The sequence below is a fragment of the Mustela erminea genome, chromosome 9 (genome assembly GCF_009829155.1).
Source record: "Mustela erminea isolate mMusErm1 chromosome 9, mMusErm1.Pri, whole genome shotgun sequence".
Classification (NCBI taxonomy): Eukaryota; Metazoa; Chordata; class Mammalia; order Carnivora; family Mustelidae; genus Mustela; species Mustela erminea.
Genome location: NC_045622.1, coordinates 79,460,052 through 79,481,565, shown reverse-complemented (window position 1 = coordinate 79,481,565; position 21,514 = coordinate 79,460,052). Strand labels below are relative to the sequence as shown.

Sequence of the window (21,514 nt, the reverse complement as noted above, 5' to 3'; positions counted from 1 at the left end):
CTAACAGAGTGGGAGATTCCACTAAAAGAAAATCTGCAGGTGGCAACTGAGGTCCAGGAGAGAGCCACAGGAGCCCTCTGCCCTCCTCCCACAAAACCACCCTACCCACAAGACACTGAAGCAGTCTCAGCCAGCAACTTGTTGCTTCTTGCCTGAAGGACTCTCACATCTGCGAGACAGGCAGGAACAAAAGCTAACCCAGGAGAGAGAAAATTCAGCCCAACTCTCCCATAGCTTCTGCTGTGGGTTCCTGCTCAGGACAACTGCCCCTCCCAGAACTGCAGGGTCCCCTTCCTCCATGATTCCCTGTCGGTTCCTTTCACAGTAAAAGTTAAATCGTGTCTCTTAATCTGCGTGGTTCCCTCCTCCATCTTCTTCCTTCCTTTCCCCAAGTCCCCAGGTCAAATTACTGATACAGCTGGGTATCCAGTGAAAATGGTAGCAGTTTTCTTTTGTTTGTTTGTTTTTATGTTTTTTTCCCCCAAGGACAGAAGGAGGGTAAGTGCAAGTGGAGTGCCCCCATACATGTTGTCAACGTTTTAAAACCCACGATAACGGAGGCTATAGGTGTGCCAGAAGCAGTGGGGTTAATTACGTTCTAAACATTCAGATGACATCATAGAAACACATTGCACTAATTTTTCTTCCACACTTTGTGCTTTCGTAACCATCACTGGAATAAATTAGGTAAACTCAGCTCCAGCTTTAAGAAAGTTGTTGAAAAAATGTGTTGCACGTACATAGCTTCTAATAGAAGAGTAAAACCAAACAAAACAACAAACACACCTGTCAACAGTTCTAGTTTTAAATCCTGCACCTAAAGAATGAATTCCTCTTGGGCACCTGGGTGGCTCAGTGGGTTAAGCCGCTGCCTTCGGCTCGGGTCATGATCTCAGAGTCCTGGGATCGAGTCCCGCATCGGGCTCTCTGCTCAGCAGGGAGCCTGTTTCCTCCTCTCTCTTCTCTGCCTGCCTCTCTGCCTACTTGTGATCTCTGTCTATCAAATAAATAAATAAAATCTTAAAAAAAAAAAAAAAGAATGAATTCCTGCACTGAAAATGAACAACGAACAAACAAATCGTACTCTTGACTGCGAGAAGCCTCTTTAAGATTAACAAATAAATAAATAAATGAACATTTCTTGAGGGCTCTCTCCTATCTGTGTCCCTCCTTCAGAGTCTTCCGCTTGCTTTCACATATGGCTGTTCAGGGTTCTATCCGGGAAGAAGCAAACCATAGCACAAGGCCGGATTTTAGATGGAGGAAACGAGACCACAGAGGTTCATGAACCACAAATGGTGACCAAATGTGCAAGAGGTAGCATTGGTTCCAGAACCAGAACTGTTGACACTTTGCTCATCTGTTTCTTTTCTTCTTTCTCTTTTAAGATTTAAGATTATTCTTTTTAAAAATTTTTTTTAATTTTTTATTAACATATAATGTATTGTTAGTCCCAGGGGTACAGGTCTGTGAATCGTCAGGCATACACACTTCACAGCACTCACCATAGCACATACCCTCCCCAATGTCCATAACCCAACCATCCTCTCCCTACCCCCCCTCCTCTCGGCAACCCTCAGTTTGTTTTGTGAGATTGAGAGTCTAAGATTATTCTTAAAATTAAGTGCATGTCGAGTGCAGTGAGTTGAACTTAAGTACAGCCATTGTGTTACACAGGAGAAACATGGAAATATATAAGTGTGCACCAACAAAAGCGGCTCAGGATTTCTTGAAAGGCTTCTTCAGTCTTGCCCCTGCAGAAACACTGGATGGGACTGAGCACGATCCCACTGTGAGATCTGAAGGTGGATGCTGTTTCTGGGGGAGAAAGCCTGTTGACTTCAGCGGCAGCAGACGTACATCTTGTTATATTTAACATATGGTGATACTCAGGGAGTTGTCCTGGGCTTAAGAAGCTACTACAGATGGCAGGACTCGTTAGCGTGAGTGAAATCTAGGACCTATGGAAAAATTCTGCAGCTTACACAATTTCCTATTTGGAAGAATGAAAAACAGCAGGATTTATGAAAAATAATTACAGTATAAGCAGTTGATAAATAGCATCATTCTTTTTGTTTAAATTTTAGTCATTTTCAAAAGGTTTACAAAGCTCAAAAAGTGTTTTAATGATATGAAAAAGACTGGGGCACCTGGGTGGATCAGTCAGTTAAGCATTCGTCTGCAGCTCAGGTTATGATCCCAAGGTCCTAGAATCAAGCCCGACATTGGGTTCCCTGCTCAGTGGGGAGTCTGCTTCTGTTTCTCCCTTTCCTTCTATCCCTGCCCCCTTCCCCTGCTCCTGTTCTCTCTTTTTCTGGCTCTGCACTCTCTCACCAATAAATAAATAAGATGTTTTTTAAAAAAAGACTGTAATGATTTATAATTTTATATAAAGAAGGAAACCAAGGCCCATAATCCAATTGTCCTCACATTATTGAGATAAATATAGAAAAATTAAATGAAAATTAAGTCTGTCTTCTCCTTTTTTTGGATTCCTTTTCCCAAATATAATTACTGTTTTTTTGATTTTTTTTTTTTTTTTTTGTATTTGGCCTATACTAAGGTGTTTACTATAAAAAAGGGAAACTGAGCAGTGTGCTGTTAAACAATGAATAATCAGTTCTTGGTGCCCACATGGTCCTAAACCTCAGGTAAATAACAAAAGTGTTTTTTATCACCCATGCTGATAGGTCCCATGAGTAAAGAGCAAGCCCAGTCTGGAATTTGCAAAAGGATTCACCCAGGTAGGTTATAAGAACATTTGCCTTGAGTGGGAAGCTGTCCCAAGTCTGTCCCATAACAAATACTGTGATGCTAAATAAATATTAGGAATCATTTTGCTAACTAACATCAATAACTAGAAGATGGCAGAGGAGTAGGAGTCTTGAGTTTCTTTTGGTCCCAGGGATTCAACTAGATAGCTATCAAGTCCTTCTGAACACCTGGGAACTCGACCAGATTGAAAAAAAGATTAAGTGCAACTCCACAAATAGAAAAATGACCACTTTCTGCAAGATAGGAGGTGGGAGAAGTGAATCCAAGGTGATATATGGGAAGACAAACTGTGAGGGGAGGGAGCCTCCACAAGCCGGTTACCAGAAAGTGATAGAGCAGTGGAGCACAAAATCAAAACTTTTAGTTAGAAGTCTGCTCCGGTGAGGGACACCCCTACCTGAAAGGTGTTCAGCTGGCAAAACAGGAGCGGAATTATGGGTGGGACAGTGTGGTCTCAGGATCCTTTGGGTCACAGGCAGACTGGGGGTGGCTGTGTACAGCAGAGCTTCCAGGCATCAAAATGGGGAGCTGGCTGCAGAGTGAACCCAGGAATGGGCTCTCAGCTCGGTCCTCAAACCACAGCACAGTTGGGTGACTGCTCTCTGAGCAGGGGCCCAAAAAACACTGAACCAGTGAGACCCCTTCTTCTTCCCCAGGAGGAACGGTGCTCTTGTTCTTCTTGTTCATCTATTCTTCTCTAGACAGAATGACAAGATGGAAAAACTCACTCAAAAGAGAGAACAAGAGGACATAGTGACTGCCAGGGACCTGAAGAGTATGGACATTAGTAAGATGTCAGAGCTAAATTTCCAAATGATTTTAAAGATACTAGCTTGTTTTGAAAAAGCATAGAAAACACTAGAGAATCCTTTCTGGAGAAATAAAAAAATTAATATCTAACCAAGTTGAAATAAAGAAGGCTATTAATGAAATGCAATAAAAAATGGAGACTCTAACTTCTGAGATAAGTGAGACAGAAGAGAGAATTAGTAACATAGAAGGCCAAATTATAGAAAATAAAGAAGCTGATGAAAAGAGATATAAACAACTACTGGATCATGAGGGGAGGATTTGAGAGATAAGTGATACCATAAAGCAAAACAATATTATAATAATTGGGATCTCAGAAGAAGAGGAAAGAGACACACAGAGAGAGACAAAGACAGAAGGTATATTGGAGCAAATTATAGCAGAGAACTTCCCTGATCTGGGGAAGGAAATAGGCTTAAAAGTCCAGGAGGCACAGAGAATTCCCCCCAAAATCAATAAAAATAGATCAACACCCTGGCATATAATATTAAACTTGCAAATCTCAAAGAAAGAGAAAATCCTTAAAGCAGCTCAGGACAAGAGGTCTGTAACTCAAGGGTAGAAATGTTAGAATGACAGAAGACTCATCCATAGAGACCCGGCAGGCCAGAAAGGACTGGCATGATATATTCAGGGTGCTAAATGAGAAAAATATGCAGCCAAGAATGCTTTAACCAGCTAGGATGTCATTGAAAATAGAAGGAGAGATAAAAAGCTTCCAGGACAAACAGAAACTAAGGATTTGTGATCACCAAACCAGCCCTACAAGAAATAATAAAAGGGATCCTCTAAGCAAAGAGAGAGTCCAAAGGTAACATAGACCAGAAAGGAACAGAGACAATATACTGAAATGGACACTTTACAGATAATACAATGGCACTAAATCAAAAGACACAGGTATCAGACTGGGTAAAAAAAAGTGCAAGATATTCATTTTAGACCCAAAGACATCTCCAGATTTAAAGTGAAGGTGCTAGAAAAACTCTTATCATTCTAGTAGACATCAAAAGAAAGTTGGGATGGCAATTCTTATACCAGACAAATTAGATTTTAAACCAAAGACTGTATTAAGAGATGAGGAAGGACACTATATCATACTTAAACGGTTAGCCAACAAGAAAATATAACAATTATAAGTATTTATGCCCCTGACATGGAAGCAACAAATTATATAAACCAATTCATAACATAATTAAAGAAACATACTGATAATAATAAAATAATAGTGGGGGACTTTAACACCCCTTCACTGCAATGGACAGATCATATAAGCAGAAGATCAACAAGGAAATAAGGACTTTGAATGACACACTGAACCAGATGGACAGATATATTCCATCCCAGATACATTCCATCCCAGAGCAATAGAATACACATTCTTCTTGAGTGCACATGAGTCATTCTCTAGAAGTTCACATCCTGGGTCACAAATCAGGTCTCGCCTAGTACCAAAAGATTGGGATCATTCCCTGTATATTTTTGGACCACAATGCTTTGAAACTGGAACTCAACCACAAGAGGAAATTTGGAAAGAACTAAAAAACATGGAGGCTAAAGAGCATCCTACTAAAGATTGGATAGGTCAATCAGGAAATTAAAGAAGAATTTTAAAAAATAATGGAAACAAATGAAAATGAAAACACAATTGTTCAAAACATTTAGGATACAGCAAAGACAGTCTTAAGAGGGAAGTATATAGCAATACAATTGTTTCTTAAGAAACAAGTCTCTCAAATATACGAGCTAATCTAACACCAAAAGGAGCTCAAGAAAGAGCAGCAAATAATGCCTAAACTCAGCAAGAGAAGAGAAATTATAAAGCTTAGATAATCAAAAATATGAAATCATGAATGAAAGAGGAGAGATCACAACCAACACTGAAGAAATACAAACAAGTATTAATTAGAACGTATTATGAGAACTGCCAACAAATCTGACAATCTGGAAGAAATGGATGCATCCCTAGAGATGTATAAACTACCAAAACCAAACCAGGAAGAAATAGAAAACCTGAACAGACCCATAACCAGCAAAGAAATTGAAGCAGTAATCAAAAACCTCCCAAAAAACAGGAGCTCAACGCCAGATGGCTTCCTGGGTGAATTTTACCAAATATTTAAGAAGAATTAATACCAATTCTTCTGAAACTATTTAAAAAAATAGAAATGGAAGGAAAACTTCCAAACTCTTTCTATGAGGCCAACATTACCTTAATCCCCAAACAAGACAAAGACCCCACCAGAAAGAAGAATTACAGACCAATATCCCTGATGAACACAGATGCAAAATTTTTCATCAAAATACTAGTCAATAGGATCCAACAATTATTTTAAGTAACTGAATTTAAATTTAAAAAATTTTTTAAATTCTACATTAAGAATAAATAAATGAATAAATAAATTTTTTAAAAATAAAAGCAATAACTAGGCTCTGAGTTTTTAGTCATTCAGTTCCCAAGAATTTATTAGTTTCTGAGTAAATAATAAACTGTCAACAAATGATAAATAATAATTTTTTTTCACTTGGGCTGAAAAAAAGTGGTGGTAATATAGCCAATTTGATCTTGGAAATAATTTGTTTTAAATACTTAAACTGTTATATTTCCTCTTAGTGGAACATGAACTCCACGAGGGCTTTGGGACTTCTGTATTTTGTATCATTCTTAGAATAGGCAATAGTGCTCTGTGTTTTAGGGGTTTCTACTTTGGCACTCCTTCATCTGTACCCTGTGTGATCCATCTGTGAGACCAAGGGATCCACCCAGAACCTTCATCATCCCTACATCCTAGATAATGCTCTGAAGCCCAGGCCCTTAAATTTTAGACCTGCAAAGACTTGGGTCTTCTTCTAGGCTCTGTGAGTGACTTCTTCTCTAGGCCATGGAGGTTGTACTACTGCCCTGGTATATACACACTGAGGCCAGTGGGATGAGCCAGGAGTGGTGCTGTATGTGTGTAGGATGTATGGATAGATGAAGTGTGGATGTGTATTCTGGAGTATCCACCCTGTCTCCCTCCCTGTGCAGGGTGAAACTGGGATAGAATGAAAAGTGGAGGGGTCTGTGGCTCTTGGGCTACAGGCTGAGAGCTACAGCCTAGAGACTGGCTTTCCCTCCCTTCCCAAATTCTGGTATGGAACAACAAGATATCTGGGAATTCTATTTGTGTGTGTGTGTGTGGTCGTTGCTTCAAGTTTTTAGTTAAATTCTAGTTGGTTAGCATATAGTATAATATAGTGTCTGGGAATCCTAAGTTCAAACTTGGACTTCTAGGTATACTTTTCAAGGTTGGAGGATAAAACATTTTATTCAACAGTCAGATTGTTATAAGCAGTGGTCTTCAAGGTATATTTTTCAAGGTTGGAAGATAAAACACTTTATTCAACAGTCAGATTATTATAAGCAGTGGTATCCTGGTAAGAGTTTAACAAGATGCTCCCTGAAAACACCACCCATAACCACCCAATTTGTAGCATTTGCCATTTGTTTTGGTGTATAAATGCTCCTGCTGTGACTAATTTCAAGGTACAATGCAACATTACTGAATGTGAATTTGGGAAGAGATAAATATAGTTGTCTCTTCTGAGCTGAGAAAAGCTGGATCCAGCAAATCACTGTTTATAATTTTAAATATATAGACATATGATATAGGGGCTTCAATTTGTACTCTCATCCTTGGCCCTGAAAAAGTTAATGACACACCTCAGGGCATGGAAAATTGTTGGCATGTAGTAGACCCTTAATAAATATCTCTTGAATAAAATAAGCCCTATTAGTTGGGTGACTTTTCAGATAAGCCGTTTATCTATAAGGTAATCTATACTCCACAGTCCTGACCAAATTATGCAGTTTATGTGAAAGCATCTGGCATAGTTCTTGGCACCTTATACATAATCAATAAATGTTGTTGAAAGAATGAATAATTGGCATTCAATAAATTTTAATATCTTTTTTATTATCACATTTGGGAAGAATTCAAGGTTTTCAGTTTAAGCTATTCTTAGGTGTTTGTAATTTTCTGCAGTTGTCTCTAGGTCAAGACAAATGCCCATTTCTTTTAGGGTTTTTCTTGGAGAACACTTTGAGATAGACATCTCATTTTTACACAGTTCCCAAGGGAACAGTGCTCACACAATGTTACTCATTTTAGAAAGTTTGGTAAAATTCCATTTGGCTACAAGTCTGTTATCTGAGCCTAGGAGAGAAAGGCTATATTTTTTATGCTCTGACTTTGTTCTCAGCTGTCTTTTGTATCCTGGGATAGTGGAGAGAAAAAAAAATGGCTTAGAATTAATACTAAAGATTTGGTCATCCCATATGTTACTCTCAGCAAGGAATATATTGAGTTTTCAGGATGAATACATGAGAAATTGGAAGGCTAAAGGGTTCAGCAGTGGCATTCTCTCTCACTTGCTCATTAATTAACTGATAATTTCTGATAATAATTTCTACTTGAGAATGCTATCACCCATGAACATATTCCATTGGCTGGTAATTGATATATTTAGTATAAGAATTGTTTCTTTTCAGTAATTCCCCAATAGCAGGTATTTTATTTCACCTGAGGATGTTTTCTTCCTCCCCAAATATTTCAGTGTTGCTACCGTGTGCTCAATGAGCCATTTTCCCCTCTCCTCAACACATTTTTAGAATTCGATAGACATCTTTTTCCCTTCACAGGGCACAAGTAGTCTTTTGTTTTACCTACCAATTCCTACCAAAATGTTGCTTAGTTGAGCTCTGTTTCTATGAGCTCAAAACTTTGGAAAGAAATCGCTTGTAAACATAGAAAAGATCTTGTCTGGGAATCTTCCCTTACACTATTAAAAAAGGATCTTCAAAAAGGAGTATTCTATGTCAGACCCCAAAAGAATGGAAAAACACATCTGAAATGCAGTTAATGAAAACACAGATTTATCGATTTGACATCAGCTTAAAGGCACAACTCAGGAAAATCAGTTAAATGTAGAGCCTAATTTCCCAATTGGAAGAATCTTAGACATCTTCTGATCTAATAAACTTATTTTACAGATGGCAAATCTGAAACATTTCTAAGCTGAAACAAAAATAAAAACAAAAGCAAAAAACCAAGATAATCATCAGGAGATACTCCAGAGATTTTCACATTTTTATTAGTGAGAATAGGTTAGGTTATTATGCATAAATAAATAACTACAGAAGCTCGGTAACTTAAGACAATAGAGGGATTGGTATTTCTTACATGTGACATGCCCATCACAGGTGGGTGGTGAGGTGTACTGCATGAGCTCAAGGATCTGGATTGATGTTCTGGAACATCACCAGATGCTATGGTAGAGGGAAAGTAAGAATGGCTAATCATGCCTAAAATGTAAAGGTTCCCACCTGTAAGTGTCATATATCATTTCCACTCATTTCATCAGCTAAGCAAATCAACAGTCATGTATCCCCTCAAGGAGGTAGGGAACTGCAATCCAGCTATGTTAGTGGAAGGAGGAAACTGGAATATTTGTGAACAGCCCCAATGTGTACAAATCATTATTACTCCTATAGTCATTGATAATTTTCAAATGTGTGGACTCAGTTATGTGTATGAACTCAGTTATTCCATAAACGTGGAATATACTAGAGTATAATAAGATCTTTAAAAAGGTGATTAGAGAATGCAATTATAGAAAACTAATTCTAGAGAATTACAATGGAATTTAATGTTTAATTGGCTGAAAGTTTCTTCCATCTCTCACCTAGCTAAATTAGTAAGACAATGAGTTGCAGGAAATTGTTGTAAAGATATCTAAGGAAGGGATCAGTTGAAAGGTGAGGGAACATTAAAAAAACAGAAATTAGAAGAGGAAAACTGACATCGTCCCTCCAACACCATCAATGGGTCTGGCAGCACAGATGGGTACATTAGTGTCCGGTAGCACATTCTCGATAACATTTGACATGCACGAATAGTTTTCTTGCTCACCAAGCCATTTTTACATCAAAACTTGATTCTCTTGGATTTTTTTCTTAGAGGGACTTCTCAGGCTAATGTGAATATTTGACATTTTGAACTTAAGAGTTCTTATTCTTTTTTTCTTTTTTAGATTTTGTTTATTTATGTAAGAGAGAGTGTGTAGGCATATGAGTGGAGGGAGGGTCAGAGAGAGAGAGGGAGAGAGAATCTCAAGCAGACTTCACCCTGAGCAGGAGACCCAAGACTGGTTGGATCCCACCACCCTGACATCATGATGTAAGCCAAAATCAAAAGGATGCTCAAGCGACTGAGCCACCCAGGTGCCCCGAGATTCTTGTTCTAATTCAACAAGTTGGCCTCCAGTTTATATGCTTTAGTTTGGATATTGCAAGCCTGCCTCACTGAGTCTTATCAACTCTAGGAGATTGACATTTCTGGATCTACAGGGCTAATAATTGATTGCAGGAAATTCACTCAGGAAACGCTACTGGATATGACTTTCTACTCACCAGTCAGGTAGTCTGGCAGCATCTGACCTTCTCTCTCAGTCTTCCAAAGACAGTTCTTGCCCTGTCCATTGGCAATGTTCTCTTCAAAGTATAATGTGAAAGATGCTAGCTAACTCGTCTTCTTCATATGATCTTTTTGCCCAAAGAAAGTCCAGTTGTGGTGTGACCAGGTAGTGAATTGTACAACTCCTCTGTCCTTGACTTCTTCAAGGATAGAATCCAGTGATGAGACTTGATAGAGAGTTAAAGAGAGTTAAAATGGTGAAGGTTTTAGTTAGCAATGTGAAAATACTCTCCAGTCGTAGGAGCAGCCTGACTGGGAAGGTATGTTAGCAGCCTGTTGAATTCCACATCAGGTTATTTTTATGGGGGCCTATTGGGTCTTCTCCTTCCTATCTTGTCGCTGTCTTGCCACCTATGGATCTGCCCGTGTTTCCTCGTCTCCAACATTTGATGCAGGCTCATGTACACTCTCTTCCCATGAGCACCTAAGCAAAACCACTGGGGGGTGGGAGGAGGTGGCTAAAACTGCAAGGTATACGATATTATGATATTAACACAGCACTTGGGTTACAAGCACACATGGTTTTCCTTAAGTGTACATGCTCCAAAGTTGCGCCACACCCTGCGGCCCTATCTCCTACTTACCAAGCTGTGATAAACTGCAAAAGGGGTTGGTCTAAGGGAGACAGGGCAGTCCCTGGGCTGAAACTGGGTATTCCCAGGCAATCTCCCATCTGCCATCTGGCTTTCTTCCCTCCTGCTCAGGTCTAACTGCCTACTCTAACAGTGGGTGATGTCCCACTGTCGGCAGAAATATTGTTAAGATAGAGTCTCTTCCTGATTTTTTCAAATATGCATGTCCTTTGAGAGAAATCCAATGTTGTCAATAATGTTTATTGAGCAATTTTTACAGAGCAGAAACTTTGGTATGTGTTTGTGCTTTATTTTGTTTAATCTTCATAAAACTCAGTGAAGTAAATGCTATTATTCCCACTTTACATATGAGTAAAGTGAAGCTTAAAGAAACTTGGTTAAGTGGTCCAATTACTAAGCTGATAATTAGCAAGAATAGGATTCTAATGTAGTTATGAGTTCAAAACCTCAGTTTCTTGCGGTGCCTGGGTGGCTCAGTCATTAAGTGTCTACCTTCCACTCAGGATATGACCTCAGGGTCCCGGGATGGAGCCCTGCATGGGGCTCCCTGCTCAGCGGGAGGCCTGCTTCTCCCTCTCTCACTCCCCCTGCTTGTGTTCCCTCTCTCACTGTGTCTCTCTCTGTCAAATAAATAAATAAAGTCTTAAAAACAAACAAACAAACAAACAAACAAACAAACAAAACCTGAGCTTCTCATTACTATGTAGCAATGGAGAGACTAAAAGCAACTGCAATAATCATTTACCCATTAATTTAACAAGCATGTTTAAGAGCCCACTATGAACTCTTCAAGATGTTCCTCAAGGAGCTGTTATTCCATTGAGGAACACATGCAATAGCAAATAAGTTAATGAGATGATTTCAGTTAGTGGTAAGTGGTATAAACTGGATGGAGAGAAATTTGAGCGAAAGGATATTAGTGTGCTGGTCCAGGGAAGCTTTTTTTTTTTTAAGTTTTATGGAGAAAATGCTTAAGCTGAGACCTGAGTAATGAAACAGAGTCAGCTTTTGGGAAAGGGTGAAAAACCTTCCAGGCAGAAAGAACAGAAGGATAGAGACAGTGTAAGAACATTCCAGGCAGGGGGAAGGGCAATGCGCAAATGTTTGAGATAGAGGGGAAGATGGTGCACTTGAGGAACAGACAGACCCTTGCAGATGCACAGATAAAGGGAAAGTAGAAATAATCAAAGTTAGACAGATGGGCAGGAGAAGAGGGGAACAACATCCACTCTTGGATGTAACTAAAAGGCTCAAGAGGGAAAAGGTGAAGAGTCTTGGAAGGCAGAAGTTTTTATATATACATGTATTTCTTTCCAGGGGTTAGCCCTGCTGCTAGGAATGCTTAACTTTTATCCCCCAAGGCCCAGAGGTATATAACACAGTTTTGGCTTTAGATATTCAAACCATTGTATTCCTTCAAACACCTGTTGAACACAAGACAGGAGATTATGTTTAGTACTGACAGTAGTTGGGTCCAGCAAACATTTTTTTTTAAATTTATTTTTTAGAAGATTTTACTTACTTATTTGAGGGAGGAAGAGAGAGAGTGCGTGAGCATGTGCATGAGAATGGGGAAAGGGAGCCCTACGTGACCTGAGCAGAAGGAAGGTGGTTAACTGAGCCACAGAGGGGCTCCTCCAGCAAACAGTCTTACAAACATCTGGACCTCAGCCACCTTCTCCTCTCTGGAAGTTAGTGCTTAGAATTTTTACAATTAGAAGGATGTGTAACACACTGATGGTGACTGAGGTTAACTCAAAAAGCTGGAAATAAGACTAAATGAACATTACCTGTGGATTTGAGTACAGTAGCTGATACGCTGTTGCCTTCCCAAGGTTATCAAATGGCTCTCAAACCAATATCGTAACTTTGGTAATATTGGCCTGAATCCTATTGGCCTACCTTGAAATTAATGGATTGCTTTTAAGTCTTTGTACAAAGTTTCAAGTGATCTTAATGATGGATCATGCTTTTATTCATTAGCTAAATTTTAGGAGTGCCAGTGGGACCCAAGGAAACTTTCCATGCTGTTTTCCTGTAAGTGTATCTCCTGCTTGAACCTTTTCTGGAAACCAGCAATCAAATTACTTCAACAAAGTAAAAAAGAATTCTGTTTGCTGAGTTGTTGTTTAGCAAATGAAGTACTCTCCAGGGTGTTTGAATATCTCAACAAACACTTCAACATATGCCTGGGAAAATGGATTTAGGATTTGATAATATGTTGTGAAAGATGAATTTAGAATGTGACTGGGGAAAAAATGCTACATTGAAATCTCTTCAAGAACATTGTCCAAATGTGTGTAATTCATGGGCAAACTAGCATTCGGGAAAGCATATTAATGTCTTTTGCACACTTGAAACTAGATCCTAAATTTTATATTCTTAGCCAGATGTATTTACAATATGTTTTATTTGTTCTTAACTTTATAGGGTTCTTTGTTTTTCTTTCATGATCATTTTTCCAATTAGCTCACAAGGCTCTGATTGCATTTTTGGCTTATAAGAGTGTAACTCCTTACTCACTGAATGACTGAAACAACAGGAGAAGAGGAAACACTGTTTATATAAAACATTTGAGAAACAATGATTTGTATGTTCATTATTTGTCTAGCCAAATATCAATTTCTCAAAATATTTTATTTTTTCCTACTTCAGAGAATATGTCATCTTGAGTATCAAAAGCCACTAAAAAATGCTTCATCCAGACATGTGTACTTGATTTGCAAATATATGAGTAAATTTCAATTTTGAGATGCTTTTAGGTAGATAAATTAGAGTTATAAAAACATCTCAAAGGAGAAATTATTTTAACTAGAGGATTAATTTGGTCCATTAACAGCTTCAAAAAAAAAAAAAAAGTATAAACACAGAGCTCTGAGACTGAAAACCTCCTGAAATACAAGTGGAAATCTGGACTCATTTTAAAAAAAGATTTTATTTATTTATTTATTTGAGAGAGAGAGAGAGAGAGAGAGAGAGAGTGAGCACATGATTGGGGATAGTGGCAGAGGGAGAGTGAGACACAGGCTTCCTGCTAAGCAGGGAGCCCAACTCAGAGCTGGATCCCAGGACCCCAGGATCATGACCTGAGCTGAAGGCAGATGCTTAACTGACTGAACCACCCAGGCATCCCTGGACTTATTTGTTTTAGAGTATGTTAGTACTACTTTGTTACTCCCATGTGCCTAGTTTAGTGATATATTTATCACTAATTAATTAATTAATTAAAATTGAAATGAAAAATTTTTAAATTTTCTTAAAAACTAAAAAAATCAATCACTAATTAATTAATATCACAACTAATCACTAAATAACTTATCACTAATTAATCACTTGATTAAAAAAATCAAGATTTTAAAAATTTTGTCCCTCTGTAATTAGTAAGAGGATTATTACTACTGACTGTCTTATCAATATATAATTTTACATAAAATGAAAATATTATTTAAAATAAAAGCTTAAAATAACTAAATTTAAGTTTAAATAAATAAATTCAATTAAATAAATAATGTAATTAAAATTTAAAATAAAATAAAAAAATTTTAACTTACTATATTTGATATATTACTAAGTTGAATAATATTAATGTAAATGTCAAGCATACAAGAATTGTGACATATCACCTAACTCAGCTAACTTATTTCTCAGTGAAGATGAAAAAAAAAGAAATCATTAAATGGAGATTATAGTTGCATAATTCGGGAAAATGAAGATTTTTGTTTTATAGTCAAAGAAACACTTTTATCTGTATCATTTCTTCTGTTATAAAATTTTTAAAATTTAATTAATTTATTTGACAAGCAGAGATCACAAGTAGGAAGAGAGGGAGGCAGAGACCGAGGGGGAAGCGGGCTCTCTGCTGAGCAGAGAGCCCAATGCAGGGCTCAATCCCAGGACCCTGAGATCATGACCTGAGCTGAAGGCAGAGGCTTAACCATTGAGCCACCCAGGTGCCCCTCTTCTGTTATAAAATCTTACATGATCATAAAATTTTAAACAACGTGGAACTAATGAAGTGCACAGATTCAAGTTTTCTCTTTATTCCCTTGTCCTCAAACCACTTTGTAAAAGAAAATCATGGTAAGAGTTTGGAAAAGGTTTTTCCATATTTAAGTGTCTATATGGACTTACATAAAGATATGCCCACACATGCACACGTACATGTGCACACATTTATACTTTATACATGAGGCATGTATATAGAAGAAATGAGATCATATCACATATTGTTTTGCAACTTGATCTTTCACTTATGTTGTAGAAACCCTACCATGTGTGCACACGTAGTAATGCTTTGTTATTTTCAACCGATGATATTGAAACAATGAGATTCCCCACCACCACCCCCGGTATGGTAAAATTGGAAAAGATTGTTAAGACCTGTCCTTAGGAGGGCATGGAAAAATAGGTCCTCTATTGACATGCCAGTGGGAGGGCATGTCAATAGTGATGATATGAATAGTTATAACAGCTTTCCAGGTAATTTTGGCAATGTATAACAAAGTCTTAGTGTGCAATACCTTTGAGCAGAAATTCCTCTGCCAGTTCTCTAGCTTATAGAAATAATCCCTCATATGCACAACGATATATGGAAAGATGTGTTCATTGAAGCAAATTCTGAATTTAAAAAAAATGAAAAGAAAAAAACCTAATGCTTATCAATACTGTAGAATGGCTAAATTAACTCATATCTATCCAATTATTTTTTACATTGCATCAGTTGGCTGGGCTCCAGCTGTACAAGACAGGGTTTGCTGTAGCTCCTGAGTTGTGTTCATGTCCTCTTCATGCGTCTTCCACCCTTTTCGGACCAGTGACCAACTGAGGCATGTTCTTCTCATGGTGAAAGGCAGGACTGAAAAGGGGCTAGCCTCCACATGAGCGCTGTTTAAGTTCTTGCTTATACCAAGTCTGCCAATATCCCATTTCCCATATACCAAAGCAAGCGCCATAGCCATGACCTAATGAATGGGCAGGATTCATGTAATTCTCCTCCAGCCTATGGCGGAAGTCAAGGGGAAGGGAGTGACCATTTGCAAATAACCTAATGACAACTATTATGTTAATAATCTAAACTACTCTAGACAGATCTGAGAGGTTTCCAGCAAACTTTAAACACAAAGAAGGGCAATCCAATCTAGTTGAATTTAAGGACTCAGTGTCATAACCAATTTGTTGCTTTTGTCCTGCTCTTTTGCATCCAACTTCAGATTGACTCGGGGCAAAGGTCTTTCACTTTTCTGTCTTCCTTTTCTTGGTCTCTCTAGTATGGAAGAAGGTGGACTAGGACAAGTGTCTAACTTAGCAGGTCACTTCAATTCTTCATGTCTCTTGGCAGTCTCTGAGTCTCTGGCTAAGACCAGCTGGCTGCTGATGCAAACATTCAATGTTGGCTCTCTATTCTGGGATGTGAGAGGGCCTTGGAGATTTCCTTATTGCATAGTTCTCTAATATGAGATTATTTCTAGTTTAACTTTCTTGAAATAATTCAATTTGTGCTCCTGGCAGTTTATCCCACAGCTTCTTGATGCTCTTGGTATTTAGTGAGTGCCCAGCCTTCTTCGACATATGTGTTACCAGCAAGGGTATTTCCATTTAACTACTTTTGTAATGTCCAAGTAACCTTGCTATTTTCACACGCCTTTGGAATTCTCACCATCGATGTGCCTATCTGCTTGCTGCCATCTTTCCTTAGTCCCTTTCCCATGCTGAAGTAGGTAGATTTGCATGTGTATTCCTTAAGAAAGTCCAACTGAGGGATGAGATGACAATTTCATACTGCTGTAGGTACCCCCAAGTTCTAATGTGGTTCCCCAAGTGCCCTTATGATTTGGTTTGGGGTGAAGTTAAGGGGCACCGTCTCCCAGCTCAATGACTCCTTACTCCCACGCACCTCTGCTCTAACATTTTCTTTATTTGGGCTGGAGGTTGGAGGGAATGGGGAGAGGAAGATGAATTCATGTAGCTGAGACATGGCTGGGTTTGGAGGAGCCAGGTCTATTGCTTCTAAGTAAGTCTTAGAGTCTGGCTCTACTTTGTTTTTCTTTCCTTTTTTAAAAAATCTAATTTAATTTAATTTTGTGTGTGTGTGTTCCAAAATTCATTGTTTATGCACTGCACCTAGTGCTCCATGCAACACGTGCCCTCCTTAATACCCACCACAAGGCTTGCCCAACCTCCACCTCCTTAACCTCCAAAACCCTCAGTCTGCTTCTCAGAGTCCACAGTCTCTCATGGTTTGTCTACCCCTCTGATTTCCCCCAACTCACTTCTCCTCTCCTTCTCTCAATGTCCTCCATGAATTTGTTATGCTCCACAAGTAAGTGAAACCATATGACAATTTTCATTCATTTAAAAATGTCACGTTTTCACCATCAGCACTTAGTCAATTCTAAGGAAATGAGAACAATCCATTCAATTTCATATTACACAGTATATGTAAAACGGATTTCCTGTCAAGAGCAGCCATGCTACTAAGGAAATTATTCATCCTGAAGGATATAACTTGAGTGTCATCGAAAATATCCTGTATTATTAGAAGCACATACTCTTAGGGGTGCCTAGGTGGTTCAGTTGGTTGAGTGTCTGATTCTTTTTTTTTTTTTTTAAATAATTTATTTATTTGACACAGAGAGAGAGAGATCACAAGTAGGCAGAGAGGCAGGCAGGGGAGGCAGGGGGGTAGAGGTAGCAGGCTCCCCGCCAAGCAGGGAGCCCGAAGCAGGGCTCCATCCCAGGACCCCAAGATCATGACCTGAGAGCTGAAGGCAGAGGCTTAGCCCACTGGGCCACCCAGGCGCTCCGAGTGTTTGATTCTTGATCCCAGCCCAGGTCTGGATCTCAGGGTCAGTGAGTTCAAGTCCCATGTTGAGAAAAATACACTTAAAATTCTAAACTGATGGAGCCTAGGGATAAATGGCTGTTTCCATAAGGACTAAACCAAGAGAATATCTCAGTCTTTTCTATTTTCAATTCAGCTGTCAGGGACCCTGTTTCTTGGGTGGGCCAGAACTGGGTAGATAATTAGAACAATCTTGAGATACAAAATGCAAGGATATTATCTATACTCACCATATATAGTACCAGCTTAGCCTTCCCAGTAGAAAAACTTGCATCAAGATAAGGAAACTGTTATTCTTTCCAATACACTGTGGATAACATTACAGACTCAGAGCTAGACTTTTGGCTGCTTATCATGGTGGGGAGGAATAAAGGGGGGCTGGAATGAGAGACATCTGCATTATAATCCTGATGTACTTCTTCCTAACTCTGTGATTTCAGGCAGTTAACCTTTCTAAATTCAGTGTCTGCATCTGAAAATTACGAATCCTAATACTACCAGATGACATCATTGTGGTTAAATGGTGCAGTGTATATAAAGCTCTTAGCATACAGTTTTTGCTTAACAAATGGTTACTATTATTATTTAGAACAGTAAGAAAGCAGATAACTCATGGGGTTAGGTAGGACATGTACATGCTTAGCTGGACAATATCTGCTACTGTCTCCCAGCAACTTAGGTTGCAGAAATTGTTTGAGAAGCCTTCTCTTTTTAGAAGTCTTAATTTTTAAGAACTTATTTAATATTGATAATTCTTGAATGCATTAGACTCTAATTGACTATCTGGCCAAAACTAAAAAAAAAAAAAAAAAAAAAAAAAAAAAAAGAAAAGAAAAGAAAAGAAAAGAAAAGAAAAGAAAAATTCTATATTTGGTGAAGCAATTCCCAGGAAAGGTGGTCTTAGATGACAATCAACATATACTGATTTTCAATGTTATGATTATTTCTGTTTCTCATTATCTCCCTCTATTCATTGCAATGCTCACACACATACCACATCAGTGTAGTTTCTTCTACAAGTTACTAATTCCAGGGTGACTAGTTCTCTGCATAATGTAGCTGGTTAGTGGGCATCCATGGATTCAAGCATAATAAGGAAGCACCTCACAGCTTTTCTTAGGTTATGTTTTCTATTCTCTAGCAAACTCGGTCCCCAGGGAGCACATGCTCCCAAACATCACAGAACTTGTTGCTCATGGCCTGCCATTATCAAGTGATTGTCCAAAGTCATTTTTGATCTTCAGCATTTATCTTTACAGGAAACAACTTATAATATGTTGGGAAGACCATGAGATTTGGACACTGTGGTGGAAGTCACTGGCTGTCCATTCAAATTTACTCTTCCCACATTGGCCAGCCTCCCCCACAGTTAAGTGTGCTCATGTGACACTTTCTGTAATGCAACTTCAGTGGGTAATGACTATCACTCTAAACCTGGCCTGTACATCTCCCTAGTGTGTTCTTTCATGTTCTTTCCCACATGTAATGGTAAGGATCTAGAGGGTTATGGAGCCACAGGGGGAAGGAGTTTAGGCCACGGGATGACCACATACAGGATAGCTACTCCAGTGACTCAAATGATGAACCTGAGACCCTCATGTGTACGAGAAGTGAATATCTATTGTGTTAAGCCACCTAAAGTTGGGAGTTAGTGTCACTGCAGCTTAGTCGAACCAACACATAATCAGAGTTACATCCAAATCTGATATTTAATTTCTATTAGATGCTGGGCCATTATTAGATGTTGGACTGTTCACTTATCCTCTATGAGTCTGTTATTTTGTGTAAAATATGGATATAAAAGTAGCTACATGGGGTATCTGGGTGGCTCAGTTGGTTGGGCATCTGCCTTCCCCTCAGGTCATGGTCTAGAGGTCCTGGGATTGAGCCCCACATCAGTCTCCCTGCTCAGCAGGGGGGTTGTTTCTCCCTCTCTTACTCCCCTACTTGTGTTCCCTATCTTGCTGTGTCCCTCTCTGTCAAATAAATAAATAAATAATTTTCTAAAAAGTAGATACATCACAAATTATTATTAGAATTTTAGATGAGTTATATGAACCACTAAGTTAAAAGTATATAAAGTCAATTTTCCTTTTGTGCTGCACCTAGGAGCACAGCATTGAGTTAATCATCGTCTTTGGCCATGAAGCACCCTCATCACTGACTCATGAACTTGTTTAGTTGTTTGCTTATTGTTCATAGTTACTTATTTGTACAGCAATCTCTTAAGGATTCACCACTCAATATGAGAACCAGAATTTGACTTGCAAAGTCCACTTTGGCCACTCCATATGGGGTAAGTCACAGTAATCTAGCATAGCTGATGTCAGACCACAGAAGATTCTGGTTCTTGGGTTGTAGGAATTTAATTTCTACAGTTGATGTTAATCTGCCCCTCTCCCAATGTGATGAGAGTCCAAAGTAAAATAGCAAAGTGACATAGCAGAACTTTTAGTCCAGCCCTGTCTTACTGGTTGAGTCTTCTTCATTGATTGTACCATCAACCTCTCTCCTGCAGTGATCAGGAGGTTAAGTTCCCCATCTATCCCCTGTAGATGTAGGATGATGTGAGTGAATGGCAGAATTTGCTGCCTGACATGAGTATTCATGTTTTCAGAATCACCAGTCCTTCATGGGGCATAATCAGGGTGCTGTAGTCTAAGCCTTGGGGTTAACTAGAATTGATGTCACCTTAAGTATTTGTCCAATGCTGGTTTCCATGGTGCTTTGCAGGAGGCCAGCTCCACAACTGGGAGATCAGTGTGTAGCTGATTGGTCTTTGAAAGTTAATCTTTACCTCTCAATCCTATTCATCTAAATTTTTCTCAACAATTGGTCAATGTTTAACATTTTCATTTTTTTTTTTTTTTTTTTTTTTTTTTTTTTTCATTTAAATTAGTTTTCTTTTTTTTTTTTTTTTTTTTTTTTATTTCCAGCATAACAGTATTCATTATTTTTGCACCACACCCCGTGCTCCATGCAATCCGTGCCCTCTATAATACCCACCACCTGGTACCCCAACCTCCCACCCCCCCTCCCTTCAAAACCCTCAGATTGTTTTTCAGAGTCCATAGTCTCTCATGGTTCACCTCCCCTTCCAATTTCCCCCAACTCCCTTCTCCACTCTAAGTCCCCATGTCCTCCATGCTATTTGTTATGCTCCACAAATAAGTGAAACCATATGATAATTGACTCTCTCTGCTTGACTTATTTCACTCAGCATAATCTCTTCCAGTCCCGTCCATGTTGCTACAAAAGTTGGGTATTCATCCTTTCTGATGGAGGCATAATACTCTATCCCCAGGGGTACAGGTCTGTGAATCACCAGGTTTACACACTTCACAGCACTCACCAAAGCACATACCCTCCCCAATGTCCATAATCCCACCCCCTTCTCCCAAACCCCCTCCCCCCAGCAACCCTCAGTTTGTTTTGTGAGATTAAAAGTCACTTATGGTTTGTCTCCCTCCCAATCCCATCTTGTTTCATTTATTCTTCTCCTACCCACTTAAGCCCCCATGTTGCATCACCACTTCCTCATATCAGGGAGATCATATGATAGTTGTCTTTCTCTGCTTGACTTATTTCGCTAAGCATGATACGCTCTAGTTCCATCCATGTTGTCGCAAATGGCAAGATTTCATTTCTTTTGATGGCTGCATAGTATTCCATTGTGTATATATACCACATCTTCTTGATCCATTCATCTGTTGATGGACATCTAGGTTCTTTCCATAGTTTGGCTATTGTGGACATTGCTGCTATAAACATTCGGGTGCATGTGCCCCTTTGGATCACTACGTTTGTATCCTTAGGGTAAATACCCAATAGTGCAATTGCTGGGTCATAGGGCAGTTCTATTTTCAACATTTTGAGGAACCTCCATGCTGTTTTCCAGAGTGGCTGCACCAGCTTGCATTCCCACCAACAGTGTAGGAGGGTTCCCCTTTCTCCGCATCCTCGCCAGCATCTGTCATTTCCTG

The 21,514-nt window shown here is 39.0% G+C and overlaps 2 long non-coding RNA genes across 2 annotated transcripts in view; both read left to right on the top strand.

Moving 5' to 3' along the window:
- The first annotated feature begins 1,686 nt into the window (after positions 1–1,686).
- LOC116598333 lies at positions 1,687–12,711 on the top strand. The gene is made up of 3 exons (XR_004289040.1): positions 1,687–1,856; positions 2,691–2,744; positions 12,674–12,711. It is a non-coding gene; the product is annotated as an uncharacterized LOC116598333 (long non-coding RNA).
- Positions 12,712–14,649: 1,938 nt separating this feature from the next.
- LOC116598332 overlaps positions 14,650–21,514 on the top strand; it is a 37,322-nt gene continuing 30,457 nt past the window's right edge. Inside the window, exon 1 of the long non-coding RNA XR_004289039.1 lies at positions 14,650–14,770. This is a non-coding gene — a long non-coding RNA (uncharacterized LOC116598332). The remainder of the gene's footprint in view (positions 14,771–21,514) is intronic.